Source organism: Bos indicus x Bos taurus, chromosome X (genome assembly GCF_003369695.1).
Source record: "Bos indicus x Bos taurus breed Angus x Brahman F1 hybrid chromosome X, Bos_hybrid_MaternalHap_v2.0, whole genome shotgun sequence".
NCBI lineage: Eukaryota > Metazoa > Chordata > Mammalia > Artiodactyla > Bovidae > Bos > Bos indicus x Bos taurus.
Window position 1 is genome coordinate 7,907,812 of NC_040105.1, and position 20,756 is coordinate 7,928,567.

Genomic DNA, 20,756 nt, shown 5'->3' on the forward strand with positions numbered 1-20,756 from the left:
TAGAGGCATATGCAAGTCTTTCTTGAGGGTATCTAATCTGGTCTGTGAGGCATGGACAGATTTGGGGCTTAAGGAGAGAATGGCTATATAGGTGTTCATTTTATAGAAATTTGTTAGGCTGAACATATATGCTTAACTTTAAAACATTTCAGCAGACTTTTTAATCATCATGTTTCTAAAGTTTGTACTACATTCTCTGCTCTTCTAACCATTCCACACTATGATATCAAAGATGATGCAAATCACCTAAACTTTTGCATATGATAAGTTTTCAGGAAGAAAGCCTGGCTTACTGCAATATCTGAAATCTATATTTTAATTAGGCTAACAAAATTATTTTGTCAAACTACTTCTAACAATAATTGGGGTGTACTGATTAAATGGAAAACCAGGAATGGGATTCATCCATCTAAGTCACCTAAAACCCTCAAACCAAGATAATTTTCCCAAAGAAATAGAATCTATAGATTGCTTCACCTTCCTTGACTCAATATTTCCTCTTGTAACATATGGATAAGGTTATTGGTCCCCCTGAGTTGTGTGGCTATTATGGGAGTTACTAGGGCAATTTGTTCAAGTGCTTTAATGAGGCCAGTGTATTTGAGATCAGTTCAGGATGTCTTTCTTCCATGGGCAGACTGACCAAGGGTTCAGGAACTAGTTCATTCATCACAGCCTAACAGGCCTTAGCAGAATCCACCTAATGGGTAGAAGGTGAACTATTTATCCACAGTCCCTTGGGGGAAATTGATAATTAGATTTGTAAGTGGTTTCATGAGCCAGGGGTGGCTGTGGGAAGGGCACAGAAGAAGAGGTGGACTAAAATATAAGAGAAAGTCCAGCTACCAAGTGAGGAAATGTTTCAGTGGCTGATGGCCTTAGAGGATAAGAGATTAACAATCAGGAGATCCAGGGGTTAAGCCTAAATATAAGGATTTGTATATTTGAGTAATGTTTCAAAATCAACTTATAATAAATGACAAAGACAAAACAGAACTGTTAAAATAAGGATAAAAGAGTCAGAAGAAAATAATGAACAAAAGGAAGCAGCTGGATTAGAAAGCAAGTCAGCAGAGTTATTTCAACTGAACACAATCACTAGCTCTAAGACCCTGGGAGCCAAGGAAGAAAGGGGACCAAGACAAATTACATAGTTCATGTGATAGAAAGAGACAACCATTTCACCAGCATCAAGACATAGATATTTTATCCAATGGATCTTATGGTAGACAGAATAACACCCCCCAAAGATGTTCATAATTTAATCCCTAGACTTGTGAAAGTTACCCTACATGCCAAAAGGGACTTTGTAGACATTATCAAGTTATGGGTCTTGCGATGGAGAAATTCTCTCAAATTACCGTGGTGGAGCCAGTGTAATCCAAGAGTCCTTATATGGGAAGTAAAGAAGTAGAAGGGGCATAGTCAGAGAAGGAGATGTGGTGATGGCAGCAGAGGTCTCAGTGGCAACATTGCTGGAAAGAATCCAGGACCCAAAGAATGCAGGCAGCTTCTAAAAGCTGAAAAAGCAAAGGAAACAGATTCTCCTCAGAAAATTCCAGAAAGAATTAGCCCTGCTGAAACCTTGATTTTAGGCTTGTGAGATCCATTTTCAGACTTCTAACCACAAAACTATAAGATAACAAATTTATGGTTTTTTTCAAACCACTAAACTTATGGTAATTTGTTAGAGCAGGAATAGAAAATGAATACAGATAGTTTTTATAATGGACTAAGAGAAAAATCATTAGAATATACCTTTTTGCTCACTTCTGTTGGAATTAAAAATAATGAGGCTGAGATATATAACTTTCTAGTGAGGCTGACTAGATATAAGAATCAAGACTAGAGAATTTGGAGTGGTTATTAAACCAGGTACATCACAATCTGAGATGATGAAAAATTCAGATTTCCAAGTCTTTCTCCAGTCCTGCTAAATGGACTTTGTGGCTAGGCCTTGGGACTCTGTATTTTTTTTAAACAAGTATCTATATTAGTTGTCTTCTTTGCCAACAAATTACTATGCATTTAGCAGCTTAAAACAACACCAGTTTATTAATTCCCAGTTTTGGTGGGTTAGAACTCTTATCATGCCTGAGCTGATTCCACTACTTCAGGGTCCCCTATGGCTGTAATGGATTCACCAGCTGGGGATAGAGCCTCATCTGAAAGTTAGACTGTGGAAGGATCTGCTGCCACACTCACCCAGATTGTTGGCCAAATGCAGTTATTTAACAGCTGTTTGACTAAGGGTCTGGATTCTTTGCTGGCCACTGGTTGGAGGCTACCCTCAGTTCCTTTTTGGATAGACCTGTCCAACATGACAGTTTGCCTTCTCAAAGCCAGCCAAAGAGAGAGTCTGCTAGCAAAAGAGGGTACAATCTTAGTAACGTTATTGTGGAAGTGACAGCCCATCACCTTGCCCATATTCTATTGGTTAGAAGCATGTCACAGGTCCTGCATCCACTCAAGGGAAGGGATCACACAACAGTGAGAAAACCAGAAGGGGATCAGTGGATGGGTGGTAGTGGGGGCCTCTCCTTAGAGTCTTTCCACCATAGCATTCCAATGATTCGTGTGTACAACCAAATGAGGAAAAACACTAGCCAAGGAGAATAAAAGATGAGAAGGAAACAATGATTTCATCTGGGCCTTTGACAGGAAGTGGACATGAAACAATTCAAGACTGCGGGCTCAGTAGTGTCCTTTCCATAACCAATGGTATGGGTTAGCACAGTGTTTGGGCATTGGAAACAATCATTATCATACTCCCAGGCCTCTCTCTGCTGCCAGCTCAGTTATTTGCTGTCCCTGAGCTGACCTCAATATCTCAGGGTAGCCACCTAAGTGGGAGGCAGAGAGATGAAGGAACAAAGGGGGATAAACTAACATGGTAAGGAGGGGTGGTCACTGAAATTCATGAGTTTTGATTATTTTCCCTTTCTTGTCAAAAAAATGTAAAATCTGCCCTGTTACAATATAAGAGAATCCTTTTCACCATGTATGTGATTGACTTTAAATACTAATCCTATTTCAAGTTCCATCACATTTCCTCAAATATGGAAATGAGAATCTGGCAGAAATACTGGCACGTGCTTGCCAAGCCATCCTGGGCACAAAACTAAACATTTCCCAGGCTCTTGCAGTGAAGTGAGGCAAGGGAGTGGAGCTGGCCTGTGCCAAGCGGCCTGGCTCCTCAGGCCTCCTGATTGGTCTTGAACCTCTCTCTGCACTCACCTCTTGGCCAGATGCTGAGAACACAGCAAAGGCCTCTGAGACCCTAGTAGTGATGCAGCCACTAGAGTGAAGGAATGTGGATCCTCAAACAACTACTTCCTTTCTACTGTCATTGGCCACCTGTGCTGGAGTCAAATGCGAGTGAGTAACCAACAGTTGTGGGAAGTCCTTGGTCCATTTCATCAGCTGAATTACTTACCTGACTGAAGCAGCTGTAGCAGGACAAATGTGACATGCTGGGTATAGAGGGACATGTGTAACAGAATACGTCACAAGGGTGGTGATGGGGGCACACACCCTCTGTGTTCTTCCCTGCTAAACTACAGGTTAGCCTGGATCATGCTACACACTGGTTCTCTATCTGTGGATCTTGAAGTCCTTTCTCAAGGAGTCTGTATGACAGCAGTGGGGCCTCCAATTATGACTCAGACACTGATTCTAAGGGGGCTGATTGCCTGGAGCTGACATACTTCCACCCATCCAACCTGAAATGACATGGCTAGAAGCTCCTGCCATCAACCTGGATTCCTAGATGGAATTCTTCTGTGTCTCGCCAGACAGAGTTTATTTTTTGAATATAAAGAATTGTTCTTTATTCTGAGGCCATTTCTTCTCAACCTTCTTTTATTAATTTTTAATTTATGTATTTTCAATTGGAGGATAATTGCTTGACAATACTGTGTTGGTTTCTGCCATATATCAACATGAATCAGCCATAGGTATACAGATGTCCCCTCGGTAATGAACCTCCCTCCTATCTCCCACCCCGTTTCTGGTTGTCACAGAGTACTGGGTTGTATGAGCTCCATGCATCATACAGCAAATTCCCACTAGCTATCTATTTTACATATGGTAATGTATATGTTTGCATACTCCTCTCTCAATTGGTCCCACTCTCTCCACCCCTCAGCGTGTCCACAAGTCTGTTCTCTGTCTGAGCCTCCACTGCTGCCCTGCAAATAGGTTCATCAGTACCATCTTTCTAGATTCCATATATATGTGTTCATACACGATATTTGTTTTTCTCTGACTTACTTCACTCCGTACAATAGGCTCTAGGCTCATCTACCTCATTAGAACTAACTAAAATGCATTCCTTTTTATAGCTGAGTAATATTCCATTGTATATATGTACCACAACTTTCTTATTCATTCGTCGATGGGCTTCTTGGTTGGTTCCCTGCCCTAGCTATTGTAAATAGTGCTGCAGTGAACATGGGTACACACATCTTTGTCAATCAGTTTCCTCTGGGTATATGCCCAGTAGTGGGATTGTTGGGTCATGTAGTAGTTTTATTCCTAGTTTTTTTTTAAGGAATCTCCATACTGTTCTCCATGGTGGCTGTATCAATTTTCAGTCCCACCAACAATGCAAATAATGCCAGTCTGGTCCAAGCAGAGGTTGGCTACACGCTTTGGACACCATGAAGTGGAAAGCTCACTTCCACCTGAAGGTTCAGTGATGGCTCGGGCCCACTGTCATCTCTACATTAACATACTAACTTGTGCCATTAAGGTACTAGCCTGTCTTGTGTCAAGATCTACGACTTGCATTTTTTTTTTTTTAAAGAAAAAGAATGCTGAGGTCATTAAGTTGCAAAGATCTTGATTTGCAATCATGCAGTACTTGGAGGAAGCAACTACTGGAAAATACTTTATTTTCCACTGAGGTTTTAGACAGTGGTAATCATGATCATGATCATGTTCATAGCAACTCCTATGATAATGTCATTTATATAAGGCCTTTGTGCTCAGCATATCATGTTTTGTACAGTTTTATTTAAACTTCTGAAATAAAGTGTTGGTATTCTATTGCCATGTGCTGATAAGAAAAGTGACTTTCAGAGAAGTTGCCACACAGCTAATATGTAGGAGGAGGCAAATCTAATTTCAAAGGCGACATTATTAACTCTGTGTGTGCATGTATAATGAATAGATTTTACAATGAATAGACTATGTACATACACACATACAGATATGCAGGGACTACTTCAATCATATATGTATTTATGTGTATATGTGTAATGAATAGACTTTAAACCATATTTATATGTATGTGTGTATACATATATGTATTTAATAGAATTTAAACCATATGTGTATGAATATCTGTACATTGAACAGAATTTAAACTATGTATGTGAGTGCATGTGTGTCTGTGTATAATGAAACAGAGTCCCCAAGGAGGGGATGCTTATTTGGCCAATGCCCCAGTGGTAGTGACAGAGGTGGAAGTCTATCCTGAGTTTCCTCTATATAAAAAGGTGACTTCCTTGAAGTTCAAGTGTTAATCTTAAGGAGTAACTTCTAATTATTTCAGCATTTGAAGTGTTTTGCAAAGGGCCAGAAATAGTCATCTCCCACCTCATGCCAATAGAAAAGGCTATGAGATCATCTAAAACTGGAGTGTCCTATGGATTATAAAACATATTAAATATATTTTACATATATATTTAATATGTAATATTAAAAACCATTTCTAGAATTTTTTTATAATGCTGTAGTTGAAACACCTAGATTGAAAACTGAACACATGGTATCTTATAAACTAATTCAGAACTTGCGGAATTTGTGAATTAGTGTGTATGCTAATTTTTTAAAGTACAATTCTTAAGTTTTTTTTTTTTTTTAAGATATAGAGGGTTTAAAAATACATAACATTTTTAATGTTATCCTGCACATACACAGAGCTTTGGAATTTGTTGTTTGGTTGCTAAGTCCCAACCTGGGAAGCCTGAGCTTTGGAATATCACCTCCTATATCAGTTATAAACAGTTATTTGGTAAAGATATTCATAGCTTAGGTGAAGAATGCTCTTAGTTGATATTCAACACATGCTTGCTTACTATTTACTGAATGAATAAATAAACAAATGACTGTTAGGAGAATCACACTAAACCTGAATGATAATTAAAGGTTATAAAGTATATGTCATAGATTTTTCTGAGTAAAACAAAACAGACAATACTATTTGTCACACATACAAGACAAATGTCAAGTTACTAAAGGGAACCCTCCTACCCTGTTGGTGGGAATGCAAATTGGTACAACCATTTTGGAGAACAGTATGGAGATTCTTAAAAACCTAAAAGTAGAACTATCATATGAACCATCCAATCCCACTCCTGGGACTGTATGTCTGGAGAAAACTACATTGAAAATATACGTGTAACCCAATGTTCATAGCAGCACTATTTATAACAGCTAGACCATGGAAGAAACCTAAACATCCATTGGCAGAAGAGTGGACAAAGACGATGTGGTACATATATGCAACAGAATATTACTGAAACATGAACAAGCACAAAACACCATTTGCAGCAACATGGATGGACCTAGAGACTGTCATACTAAATCAGACGGAGAAAGACAAATATCATATGATATCATTATATGTGGATTCTAAAAAAATGGTAAAAATAAACTTATTTACAAAACTGAAATAGAGTCACAGATGTAGAAAAGAAGCTTACAGTTAGTTACCAGGGGGGAGATAAATTGGGAGACTGAGACTGACATATACACAGTGCTGCTGCTGCTGCTGCTAAATCGCTTCAGTCGTGTCCGACTCTGTGAGACCCCATAGATGGAAGTCCACCATCCCTGGGATTCTCCAGGCAAGAAACTGGAGTGGGTTGCCATTTCCTTCTCCAGTGCATGAAAGTGAAAAGTGAAAGTGAAGTCACTCAGTCGTGTCTGACTCTTCGCGACCCCATGGACTGCAGCCTACCAGGCTCCTCTGACCATGGGATTTTCCAGGCAAGGGTACTGGAGTGGGATGCCATTGCCTTCCCTGCATATACACACTACTATATATAAAATAGATAACTAATAAAGACCTACTATACAGCACAGGTATGACCTAAATCAAATCCCTTATGATTATACAGTGGAAGTGAGAAATAAATTTAAGGGACTAGATAGATAGAGTGCCTGATGAACTATGGATGGAGGTTCATGACATTGTACAGGTGACAGGGATCAAGACCATCCCCATGGAAAAGAAATGCAAAAAAGCAAAATGGCTGTCTGAGGAGGCCTTACAAAGAGCTGTGAAAAGAACGAGAAGCAAAAAGCAAAGGAGAAAAGGAAAGATATAAGCATCGGAATGCAGAGTTCCAAAGAATAGCAAGAAGAGATAAGAAAGCCTTCCTCAGCAATCAATGCAAAGAAATAGAGGAAAACAACAGAATGAGAAAGACTAGAGTTCTATTCAAGAAAATTAGAGATGCCAAGGGAACATCTCATGCAAAGATGGGCTCGATAAAGGACAGAAATGGTATGGCCCTAACAGAAGCAGAAGATAGTAAGAAGAGGTGGCAAGAATACACAGAAGAACTGTACAAAAAAGATCTTCATGACCAAGATAATCACAATGGTGTGATCACTGACCTAGAGCCAGACATCCTGGAATGTGAAGTCAAGGGGGCCTTAGAAAGCATCACTACAAACAAAGCAAGTGGAGGTGATGGAATTCTAGTGGAGCTATTTCAAATCCTGAAAGATGATGCTGTGAAAGTGCTGCACTCAATATGCCAGCAAATTTGGAAAACTCAGCAGTGGCCACAGGACTGGAAAAAGGCAGTTTTCCTTCCAATCCCAAAGAAAGGCAACGCCAAAGAATGCTCAAACTACCACACAATTGCACTCATCTCACACGCTAGTAAAGTAATGCTCAAAATTTTCCAAGCCAGGCTTCAGCACATGAAATTCCAGATGTTCAAGCTGTTTTTAGAAAAGGCAGAGAAACCAGAGACCAAATTGCCAGCATCTGCTGGATCATGGAAAAAGCAAGAGAGTTCCAGAAAAACATCTATTTCTGCTTTATTGACTATGCCAAAGCTTTTGACTGTGTGGATCACAATAAACTGTGGAAAATTCTGAAAGAGACCAGACCACCTGACCTGCCTCTTGAGAAAGGCCTATATGCAGGTCAGGAAGCAACAGTTAGAACTGGACATGGAACAACAGACTGATTCCAAATAGGAAAGGAAGTACGTCAAGCCTGCATATTGTCACCCTGCTTATTTAACTTACATGCAGAGTACATCGTGAGAAATGCTGGGCTGGAAGAAGCACAAGCTGGAATCAAGATTGCCGGGAGAAATATCAATAACCTCAGATATACAGATGACACCAACATTATGGCAGAAAGTGAAGAAGAACTAAAAAGCCTCTTGATGAAAGTGAAAGAGGAGAGTGAAAAAGTTGGCCTAAAGTTCAACATTCAGAAAACTAAGATCATGGCATCTGGTCCCATCACTTCATGGGAAATAGATGGGGAAACAGTAGAAACAGTGTCAGATTTATTTTTTGGGGCTCCAAAATGACTGCAGATGGTGACTGCAGCCATGAAATTAAAAGATGCTTACTCCTTGGAAGGAAAGTTATGACCAACCTAGATAGCATATTCAAATCAGAGACATTACTTTGCCAACAAAGTCCATCTAGTCAAGGCTATGGTTTTTCCTGTGGTCATGTATGGATGTGAGAGTTGGACTGTGAAGAAAGCTGAGTGCCAAAGAATTGCTGCTTTTGAACTGTGGTGTTGGAGAAGACTCCTGAGAGTCCCTTGGACTGCAAGGAGATCCAACCAGTCCATTCTAAAGGAGATCAGTCCTGGGCGTTCTTTGGAAGGAATGATGCTGAAGCTGAAACTTCAGTACTTTGGCCACCCCATGCGAAGAATTGACTCATTGGAAAAGACCCTGATGCTGGGAGGGGTTGGGGTCAGGAGGAAAAGGGGACGACAGAGGATGAGATGGCTGAATGGCATCACCGACTCAATGGACGTGAGTCTGAGTGAACTCTGGGAGTTGGTGATGGACAGGGAGGCCTGGCATGCTGCGATTCATGGGGTCGCAGAGTCGGACATGACTGAGCGGCTGAACTGAACTGAACTGAACTGAACTGATACAGCACAGGGAACTCTACTCACTGCTCTGTAATGACCTATATGGGAAGAGAATTCAACAAAGAGTGGATATACGCATATGTATAACTAAATCACTTTGCTGTACACCTGAAATTAATACAACATTACAACATTATAAATCGACTGTATTCCAATAAAATTTTTTTAGACAGAGTTAACTGATGATAAACATGGTGGTTTGGCTGAAAGTAATTGAATTCATTCATTGAAATGAATTCAATTCTATTATGGGTTAGGTCCCTGTTGCATATTTTTCAATTTGAGGAGTGTTTTATGCAAACACAAGATGCCATAGCAAAGTACCATAGACTGCGCAACTTAACAAAATTTATTTCCTCACAGTTCTAGAGGCTGGAAGCCCAAGATCAGCGTATCAGCATGGTTGGGTTTGGGTGAGGCCTCTCTTCCTGGTTTTCAGGTGGCTGCCTTCTCAGTGTTTGCTCATATGGTGGGGAGAGAGCAAGTTCTCTGATTTTTCTTGTTAGGGCACTAACCCAATCAAGTGAGCCCCACCCTCATGACCTCATCTAAATCTAATTACCTTCTAAAGGCCCCACCTTCAACTGTCATCACATTAGGGATTAGGGTTTCAACATATGAATTTTGAGGGGACACAATACAGTCCATGGGGCTTCCCTGGTGGCTTGTATGGTAAAGAATCCACCTGCAATGCAGGAGACAGGGGTTTGTTCCCTGGGTTGGGAAGGTCCCCTGGCAAGGGAATGGCAATCCACTCCAGTATTCTTGCCTGGGAAATCCCATGGACAGAGGAGCCTGGTGTGCTACAAAAAGTCAAACACGACTGAGCAACTGAGGACACATGCATTAATTCATTCCATCAGATCAGATCAGTCGCTCAGTTGTGTCCAACTCTTTGCGACCCCATGAATCGCAGCACGCCAGGCCTCCCTGTCCATCACCAACTCCCGGAGTTCACTCAGACTCACGTCCATCGAGTCCGTGATGCTATCCAGCCATCTCATCCTCTGTCGTCCCCTTCTTCTCTTGCCCCCAATCCCTCCCAGCATCAGAGTCTTTTCCAATGAGTCAACTCTTCCCATCAGGTGGCCAAAGTACTGGAGTTTCAGCTTTAGCAGCATTCCTTCCAAAGAAATCCCAGGGCTGATCTCCTTCAGAATGCACTGGTTGGATCTCCTTGCAGTCCAAGGGACTCTCAAGAGTCTTCTCCAACACCACACTTCAAAAGCATCAATTCTTTGGCACTCAGCCTTCTTCACAGTCCAACTCTCACATCCATACATGACCACAGGAAAAACCATAGCCTTGACTAAACAAACCTTTGTTGGCAAAGTAATGTCTCTGCTTTTGAATATGCTATCTAGGTTGGTCATAACTTTCCTTCCAAGGAGTAATCGTCTTTTAATTTCATGGCTGCAGTCACCATCTGCAGTCATTTTGGAGCCCAAAAAAATAAAGTCTGACACTGTTTCCACTGTTTCCCCATCTATTTCCCATGAAGTGATGGGACCGGATACCATGATCTTCGTTTTCTGAATGTTGAGCTTTAAGCCAACTTTGTCACTCTCCACTTTCACTTTCATCAAGAGGCTTTTGAGTTCCTCTTCACTTTCTGCCATAAGGGTGGTGTCATCTGCATCTCTGAGGTGATTGATATTTCTCCCGGCAATCTTGATTCCAGCTTGTGCTTCTTCCAGCCCAGTGTTTCTCATGATGTACTCTGCATAGAAGTTAAATAAACAGGGTGACTATATACAGCCTTGATGTACTCCTTTTCCTATTTGGAACCAGTCTGTTGTTCCATGTCCAGTTCTAACTGTTGCTTCCTGACCTGCATACAAATTTCTCAAGAGGCAGATCAGGGGGTCTGGTATTCCCATCTCTTTCAGAATTTTCCACAGTTCATTGTGATCCACATAGTCAAAGGCTTTGGCATAGTCAAAAAAGCAGAAATAGATGCTTTTCTGGAACTCTCTTGCTTTTTCCATGATCCAGCGGATGTTGGCAATTTGATCTCTGGTTCCTCTGCCTTTTCTAAAACCAGCTTGAACATCAGGAAGTTCACAGTTCACATATTGCTGAAGCCTGGCTTGGCGAATTTTGAGCATTACTTTACTAGCGTGTGAGATGAGTGCAATTGTGCGGTAGTTTGAGCATTCTTCCATAGCATGGAGTAATGAAGTCTTGATGTAATTTTAAATTTTCTAACCAGCATTTGGTTACATTTCTAAAATTCTATTACACTGACCTCATGTCACAAGCCTCTCACGGTCATGGTTGTATAATGAGGTTTTCAACTTCACCACTAGTATCTTTTGGGGCTGGACTGTTTATGGGTAGAGGGGAGGCTGTCCTAGGCCTTGGAGGATATTTGACAACATGGCTGGTCTCTACCCACTGGATGCCAGTGGCCTTTCCTCTAGTTGTGAGAACCAAGTTTGTCTCTGTTCATTATCACATGTCACCTGGGGGGACTCAACTATTCTTTCTTTGTCTGGCTTATCCCACGAAGCATAATGCTTTCAAAGTCCATCTATTTTGCTGAAATTGCCATAATTTCCTTCTTTCTTATGGCTGAGTAGCATCCCATTGTGTGTGTGTGTGTGTGTGTGTGTGTGTTAAAAACATCTTCTTTATCCATTTATCTGTTGTCAGACACGTGGGTTATTTTTGTATCTTGGTTATTGTGAATAATATTGTAATAAACATGGGAGTAGAGATATCTTTTCAATAACCTATTTTCATTTCCTTTAGATATGTAGCCAGAAGTGCAGTTGCTGGATCATATGGTAGTTCTATTTTTAATTTTTTGAGGAATCTCCTTATTGTTTTCCATAGTGACTGTACCAATTTACATTCCAATCCATCCAGTTTAAATTCTGGCCATATGGATGGAACTTTCTTTTTCCTCATCAGGATACCTAAAGTTTAAACTTTAATTCTCACCTAACTCTCCTGGGACCTAGTAGAGTTACTTAAAGAAAAAGAATGTACTATTATACCGGCTACTTTTTAAATTACTTAGAACAGATACGAAACATGATGATACATTTCACTGTCTTGACACTGACAGCTTGATGCTTGGGCCTGGTACACTGGGAGGACCCAGAGGGAGGGTAGGGGAGGGAGGAGGGAGGAGGGTTCAGGATGGGGAACGCGGGTATACCTGTGGCGGATTCATTTCGATATTTGGCAAAACTAATACAATATTGTAAAGTTTAAAAATAAAATAAAATTAAAAAAAATAAAAATAAAAACTAAAAAAAAAGAAAAGAAAATGTGATGAGCATAAGTGTTCACATGTATTTTCTTTTTAAAACAGAATCTCCAAAGCAAATAATCTCCTTTGCTGACACTTAGATGAGATTTTACTAATGTTTCATTAAGATCTCCATCAGACTTGTAGCAACATTTACATTTTAGTTTCAGTGTTAGAAGAATGAACTGTTTTTCCTCAGGGGAACTAGGGCTTCCAAAAATACCTCATTGCTTAAGGGAAACAGATACAAATGCTGACATTTCCTATTTCAGACCAGAGATAAACTGAAGAACCTCTCTCATCCAAAGAAGCAAATGGAGTTAACTCCTGAATTTGCTACCAAAAATATATTTTCAAGGACGTTCCCTGTGAGCTAAGTCAATCTCAAGTTTCCCAAAACAAAAGCATTATGAAGTAAGTGGGCAGGTGTAGTTTAAACAAAGAAATATAAACTATTATGCCTTTATATTAAAAGTTCTCCACATCACTCTTAAGTGTTTCTTCTCTGTGACTCGAATTTCTTTCAAGTTTTTGTGTCCAGATTTGCCCGTGCTGTTGTTGACAAGAGTCCTCTCAAAACCAGAATATAGCATTCTATACGTATTCTCTCTTGGTCATTCTCTAATAAATTTATTTAGAACCAAGACATGTTATTCCAAGTTGAAAGGTCCTCAACATAGCAAGAGAAATCTAGCTTTTCTTCCATCTGCCCCTTCAATCTTTTCTCTTAATAATAGTCCAGTAATCCAATTTGAGCTTTGGCATTTTACTCGGGACTCCATTGGGCAGCAGAGAATTCAGTTTGCTCAGTAGCTTCCCAAGAACCCAGGCTGAAAGAAGTCTTGTTATTCTCAAAGCAAACAACACAACTGGAAGACTTATCAGGCATTAAAAGGATAAGAAAGAAAACAAGGCCCTAGTTCTTCAATATGTGATCTCTCAGTTTTTATTATTCACAGGGAAGCAGGACTTGACTTTGTTTTCAATACAAAGGAGACCTTAAAAAGAAAAACTTTTGTAAATAAGGGATTTTCTTGGTTGCCCCATGGATGATTCTCAAGGGTACGGGAAGAGCATGTGTTAATACCAAGAGGATATATTACTGATCAATAGTTGATGCAAACGCTTCTTTCTCATCACCCCAACTTGCCCATGTTAAGCCTCACAACTAAGATGACATGAATATGCCAGGATATATTTATCTCCCTCTGTGCATAATTCTTGAGGCTTCCCAGGTGGCTCAGTGGTAAAGAATCTGCCTGCCAATGCAGGAGACCCGGGTTTGATCCCTGGGTTGAGAAGATCCCCTGGAGAGGGGAATGGCTACTCACTTCAGTACTCTTGCCTGGGAAATCCCATGGACAGAGGGGCCTGGCAGGCTACAGTCCATGGAATCTCTAAAGAATCAGATACAACTGAGCATGCAGACATGCACACACAGTTCTTAGCTTATATTGTTGGTTCAGATCATCTCCCTCAAGATATTTTAACCAGAAGAAATATTTTGCTTTAAATCAGGAGTCCCAGGTCTCGGCTTAAAATCAGTGCTGCTCCAAGAGCATTCTGCGGGGTAGGACTTGGCTACATCTGCCAACCAGCTGCCAGAAATGTACATACATTGAGCAAATTTTCTCTCAGAGATGCAGGAAATTTCGATCTCTTGGAAGAGAAATGGCAACACAGAGAAAAGTTGCCAAAACAGAACAGCAATTCCTCTTCTTACCCTACCGAGACATCCCTCACCCCCATCCCAAGTTTGTAAAAGTCATCCTACAATTCAGAACTTGAAGCTCAGACTTCTCATGTTCTTATCATGGCTTCTGACCTTTCAGCTGACCAACTGATAACCCAGCATAAGAGAGATTAACTAACCATATGCTGAAAGGTTCCACCATCCCTCTGGGAGTATCGAACTACACGGAGAACTCTATGTCCTGGCAGGGGAAACACAGTCTAACCCAATTTTTTTTTTTTTTTTCACCACTACATGCATTTCATGGGCCTGGGAAAAATGGATCTTCTTACTTGTTTAACCAAATTCCATCAAAACAAGACTAGGTGTCACCCAAACAACTAATCAGAGCCTGGATTTTATTGTGGCTCGAGGGGAAAGCAGAAGGATCACTGACATTTTCTTGGCTCTTGAGCTACATGAGGGGACTTCACAACCCAAAAATTCCTCAAGGGATACCAAATGTCACTATAATTCATGTGGAAAGGGGTATTACCTCAAGAATCCAGATATCCTCCTCTTTGTTTTGGCAAGTTGATTGACATAGATGAGGGCAGTCATCTAAAAAGGTCTTCTGGTACACTTGTTCTCAGTGCCTCCTTAGAGTTCAGTCCAAAATATGGCGCTCATTCTTAAAGCCTCACCTCTGATGTCAGAAAACCTGGAAGAAATCTATGCATTATTATCAGCAGAGAGCTACTGCTCAATCTAAAGGCGAGGCCTGCTAGGTAACTTTCCTTCCAAAGCTGAAGATCACTCTCTTCCAATAGAGTTAACAGCCAACACCAGGAAGGCAAAGAACCACAGTTCCTTTCTCAAAACCTCTAGGTCAGGTGCCAAATTTGCCATCATCTCTCCCAGTCACAAGTGGCTACTCCCAGTCACAAGCACTTGTCTACTTTTTATCCCCACTACCCTTACTTCGGTTCAAGCCATCCTGTCTTCCTTGCATAATCACACCAGCTTGTTTGGTCTGGCTTTTGCAAAAGTTACTGAAGTAGAATTTCCATTTTATAAAACTCACTCCCATTCTGGTGTACATGATTTTTAGTAAGTTCACCAAGTGGTACAACTCTCCCTGTCATCTAGTTTTAGAACATTTCCATCACCCCAAAGAGATCCTTCTTTACTACGGATGGTTAATTTCTGTTCCCACTCAGAGAGTCCTTGGAAGGATTAAGTGTATTACAATGCGTGAAGCCCTTAGGACAGTCCTCACTGAAAGTTAGTGATGACCAATGAATTCTTCGTGTTTTGGCTTAGATTTGGCTTCCTTTTAGAAACTGTCTCTGATCCCATATGTACGAGCTTGTTCCTTTAAATAAATGTGTCCATAATACTCTGTTTCTGTTGTATCATGTTATCATTGCCATCATATTGCCATTTACTGACTTGTCCCCTGGCACTCTCTGAGTTTTTAAGGCAAATTAAACTACTTTGATCACTTCTACCACATGTATGTCCCAGAGAAGAACTCACAGTAAGTGCTTATTAAAATATTTGCTGAGCTGAAAAATCTGTGCTAGACATTCTCTCGCCTCCATTCCATTCTCACACCTTTCTTTGTCCAGTTCTCTCTGCCAGAGAGAGAGCTCCATGGACTGCAGCATCTGGACTGCTAACCAGCTGCAGTTTGCTTGACTTTGGCCAAAAGGAGGCTTTGGCAAGATTGAGTGTGTCATCTGAATCCTATTGGGACCATAACTGGTACAATGATGGAGCACAGCCATTACCGTCCAATTCACATTCCTGCTGGGGGTTCAGGTGGCAGAGGGGTCGGGGGGGCGGTTTCTTGGCTGTATTTTGTGGGAGAAGTGATGGTGGGGAAGAGTATGATTTCATTATTAAAATAGCCTGCACTGTTTCTAGTTTTTATTTTTATATGTAGACATGTCATTTGCCATATGCCAGCATGTGTTATTGCCAATGGTTTCCATATGGAATGTTCTTAAAGCATTGGACCTGTGGATCTTGCTATAGTGCACTTTCCTCATGACGACTGGGTAGTAGCATTTGACTTGCTTAATGGAAAATCATAGTCCATCCCAAGTGCTAAAACTCTTCAAGTATCATGATTTTTTTTTTCAGTTCCAACTAATGGTACATTCTCCAGGCAGTTATTTCTAGTTCCACTTGAAAAACAAAGCTGATATGTGATACCATAAGTTCCATTATAAGAATAGGCTCCAGACAGACATGTATCAGACTGAAAAACCGGGGAAGATCTGTAGGTCCAAAGACCACCTCCCAGACACCTGTGTGTCTTGTGTTGATCTGTTAGTGTCTGTTGAGCACACACTCCTTACAGACCACAGCCTTACTTGCTCAATTCCATAGAAATAGGAGGCTTGGACTGAATATTCAAATAGTTTATGATATAACCATCCCTTTGTGTCAAGTCAGTGTCTTTTTGCATGTGAACTTCGAGTTATTAATAATCACCCACAAGGACTTGGCATTATTACCCCATTTTCACCATTTGCAGTGTTTCTCTAATATGATCAAAGCTCAGATTTCAAAAGCTCTAACTGAACTGTTTTGTTGAAGCCATCAAAATGTGTCACGTACTAAATGTGAGAGGCTACATGAGGAATTGGTGAATTTACAAATCATGTCTTCTAAAAACACTGCTGTGCTACTTTCCTATGGCTGCTGTAACAAATTTTCACAAATTTAGTGACCTAAAACAAAGCCAACTTATTGTTTTACAGTTCTGGACATCAGAAGTCCAAAATGGGTCTCACTGGATGAAATTCAAGGTGTCGGTGGGGCTGTGCTCTTTCTGCAGGCTCTGGGGGGAATCCATTTCCTTGTCTCTTCCAGCTTTGAGAGGCTGCCTGCATTCCTTGGCTCATGGCCCCCTTTTCCATCTTCAAAGCCAGCAATGGCTGGCCAAACCTTTCTCATATTATATCACTGTGATACTGCCTCATTCTCACATCTCCTTCTCCACCTCTCCTGTCTCCCTCTTTCACTTATAGGATCCTTCTAATTATACTGAACTCACCTGGATAATCCAGGATAACCTCCCCATCTCAAGATCATAACTAAATGACATCTGGTAAGTCCCTTTTGTCACATAAGGTAACATAGCTATAGGCTCCAGAAGTTAGGATGGGAACATCCTTGGGGGCCTTTACTCTGTCTACTACAGCTCCTATTGAATAATTATTTAAAAATTTTGAAACCTCTCCTTTTGAAGTTATAAATAATGAAAAGTAGTGGAAATTAAAGCTATTTTATGAGTGTTTTTAGTTTTTCTCTATAGCCACAAAAATTCCCTAGACACATCTGTTGCCTGATGTCTTTACATCTTAAAAGAGTATAAAAACAACCACTTCAAAGGGTTTTAATTTTTGAATTTGAAATTAATAATGTAGGTAAAATTACTGTTATAGAGACAGTGCTTGAAATCGTTCCACAGTCATCACAAACCATTTTCTCTGAGTTAGGAAACATAAAGATTTCAGTAGTGATAATGATAACTGTTTAGCTTTCAGATGTTATTTTGTGATTGGAAAGCTCCATGAAACAATTTCATACTTGGTATCCTCTCATCTTCAAAATTAATACAAGAGAAACACAATTTTTGAGTCTACATATAATTTTCACTTATATGTAGTTTGGGGTTTGGCTTTCTACAAGATAGGAACTAGAAACATTTTTAGGTTTCTGTGGCAGCAGCTTGGAATTCTTGCCCCAAAGAAGAAGCCAACCATCATACGTGATTATCCATTTGAGCAACTGAGAAGGTGATTGCCAGATGTGAAGAAGGCCAGGTTGTCCTTAGCACTGAGGAGGTATCAGCAGCATACTATAGGGAAAACAGTGCAGTAAATGGCTACCTGACAAAATTTGTATTGATCCAAAGGCTAACTGATTGCCAGGTTAAGGGACAAGGGTGGTGTAAGCAGAAAGGGCACCTTCTTTCGTGGTGCCTACATCTGAGTGGAAGATGACAGGGAAGTAATATACAAACAGATAAGTGAGCCAACACAGGAACAGTGTAATTCTAAGAAGGGTAAAAGCTATGGTGACAGTGATGGGTTGGGCTGTGTTTGTGGCAGAGGGAAGGGAATTCTAAGGGAAGATATCTCTGGAGAGGGGACATTTGAGCTCTCATTTGATGAGAAGCAATTCACACTGTAGGTTCTCAAGAGTCCAGATCCCTAGGACCCCACTCTTCATCGCCAAAGTGAGGTATATATACTACTGAGAGTGAGCAAGTTAACTAACTGGAGTACAGGGTGGAAAGATTAAATTTTCAAATTTTAATTTCTTTCTTATTTTCTGGTTTAAAATAAATATGAGTAGATGTTTTAATCTTTCCACCCTGTACTCTTAGGATGACAGGTTGGAACTCCTTGCTGTCCAAGGGACTCTCAACAGTCTTCTCCAGCACCACAGTTCAAAAGCATCAATTCTTCAGTGCTCGACCTTTATGGTCCAACTCTCACACCTGTATGTGGTTACTAGAAATGATTTATTCTAGTTAAAATTAGACAATAGCATTTCCAAATTCACTTAATTGGTTCTCCCAAAACGCAATACTTTGAACGACTCCTGAGTGAGAGTGACTATATATCTTAGGGACCAAGTGTAGGTAGGGTGCCATAGTAAAGAGTGAGCAAGGTAACCAACTGGAATATTTTACATATTATTCACAAGGTATAAAGTTTCAGTGTATATATATACAAACACACACACATATGTGTGCATGTGTATGTATATATACATATATATATAAATTCATACGGCCACAGTCTTAGTACTTATCTTTAACAATTCATTGTCTTCTATGAGGGAGTTCATTAAGAGAAGACCCTGTTCAACAATTGTCACCAACACAGGCTGCCATGGTTACCACTGCTCCCTTCCCCAGAGCATCCTTAATGGTTTGCAAGGCCTTGAGATCACTTCCTGCACAGCCTGCAGTCCCCGAGGGAATGTACTAATACGCACCCCACATTCAAACAGTTGATTCTAAATACACGGTGATACCACAAAAATTGTCAAGGTAATGCACACGATGCGCTTTTATTTAGGTCTAAATCAGTGAAACAAAGTATTCACTGCAAGGTACAAACTTTTTTGAGCTTGCAAAGAACAAAATCGTCTTATATTTGAACACAAAGTATCTTGCAGAATTTGAAAAATAGGTTTTAAATGAAATTCATACTTAATTGTCAGTTATTTTGAGACTATGGAACAAAGAAAATAAACTTATGTTCACTGGGGCTGCTTAAGCTGTATCTTTTTCAGATTTTTTTTTTTTATTTCCTTTACACTTTTACAGTCATAAATAGATAGAATAGACAAGGTTTGGAGGAGACACACTCTCCCTGCCATGTGACCCATCAGAGTTGACTTAGAGAGATGAGGCTGGCAGGGAGTTTGGAGGCCTCTTTAGGGGAATTACAAATGCCTCATTTCTCCCACCGAAACATCTGAATTGCTCCCCATCCCCCGCTAGAGGTGTCAGGATGGGGCTTTGTGATGTCAAGGCCCACCCAGGGCCACCATTGGCTGGGCAGGAGACTTGCTGACCTCATAAAGCATGAGGGTGTGTCTCCCTGGGGAGGGGTATATATAGCGGTGCTCAGGGGCTCTGGAGCAGACCACTGGGAGGCCTCAAAATGACTAAGCGGACTGGGAAGCCCCAAGGCTCCAGAGTAGTTAGGAAACACCTGCCTCCTGTTACCCGGGACAAAAGGATGAAGACCTCCTCTCAACTGAGGCCCCCAAAAAATGTCAAGGTCAGCTGAGGCCACCCAAACTCCTCTTCCCATTGACCCCACCCCATCAGACCCCCTGCCCTGGCCTTGCCTGGCACATAACCCTTCTCTGCCCACACCCCTTCTCCTGAAGCTGTCGTTCCTGTCCACCTTCACCCTCTTCCCCAAACCAATGCCATTCTCTACCCCTCTCTTGTTTTCTCCAGGTGGCCAGGGCAAGTGCGAGAGTGAATAATCACCTTCAGGCAAAGCTGACCAAGAAAACTTCTCAGAAACCACCCACCACAAGGAACCTTAGCAAAAACGGAGGTTCAAAGCTCTGTAGCCAGTGTTGCAAGGTGAATGAAGAGCTGAATCAGAACGGACCAGAGGAGGTCCCAGAGAGTGTGGAGATCCCTGTCATTCCAGCGGGACCCGTGGGCAGCCAGTGACTTGAAGGCATGGCTAGAGACCTCAGAATTCTTCGGGGGTCTTGCCGCTGAGTACTGGCCAACAGTACAGACGTGACTATTATACCAACTCCATACATTAAGAATGAAAATAAAATCAACCTGATGTGAAATTATGTTTGTCTCTGAGTTCTCTGAGAGTGGGGGCAGAGAGGGCAGGGCAGGGATAAATGTGTGAAGAGGGAGAGAGATGGGTCCTGTGGGGTTGGAGATGGGCCCAGAAGGTCCAGTTTGCCAGAAAGTAGGGGGGGAAGAACTGGTTCCAGACTCAGCTTCAAAGATACACTTCCCATGGGAGAAGAGGAAGAGGACTTGGTGTTTTTCTGCGTGCGTGCAGAGATGGAAACTGAGCCGGGGAGCCGTGTCATGTGTGCGGTGGCAGTGCCATTCGCTAAAAAGGCATAGAAGGAAGTTGCCCCATAAAAGGAAT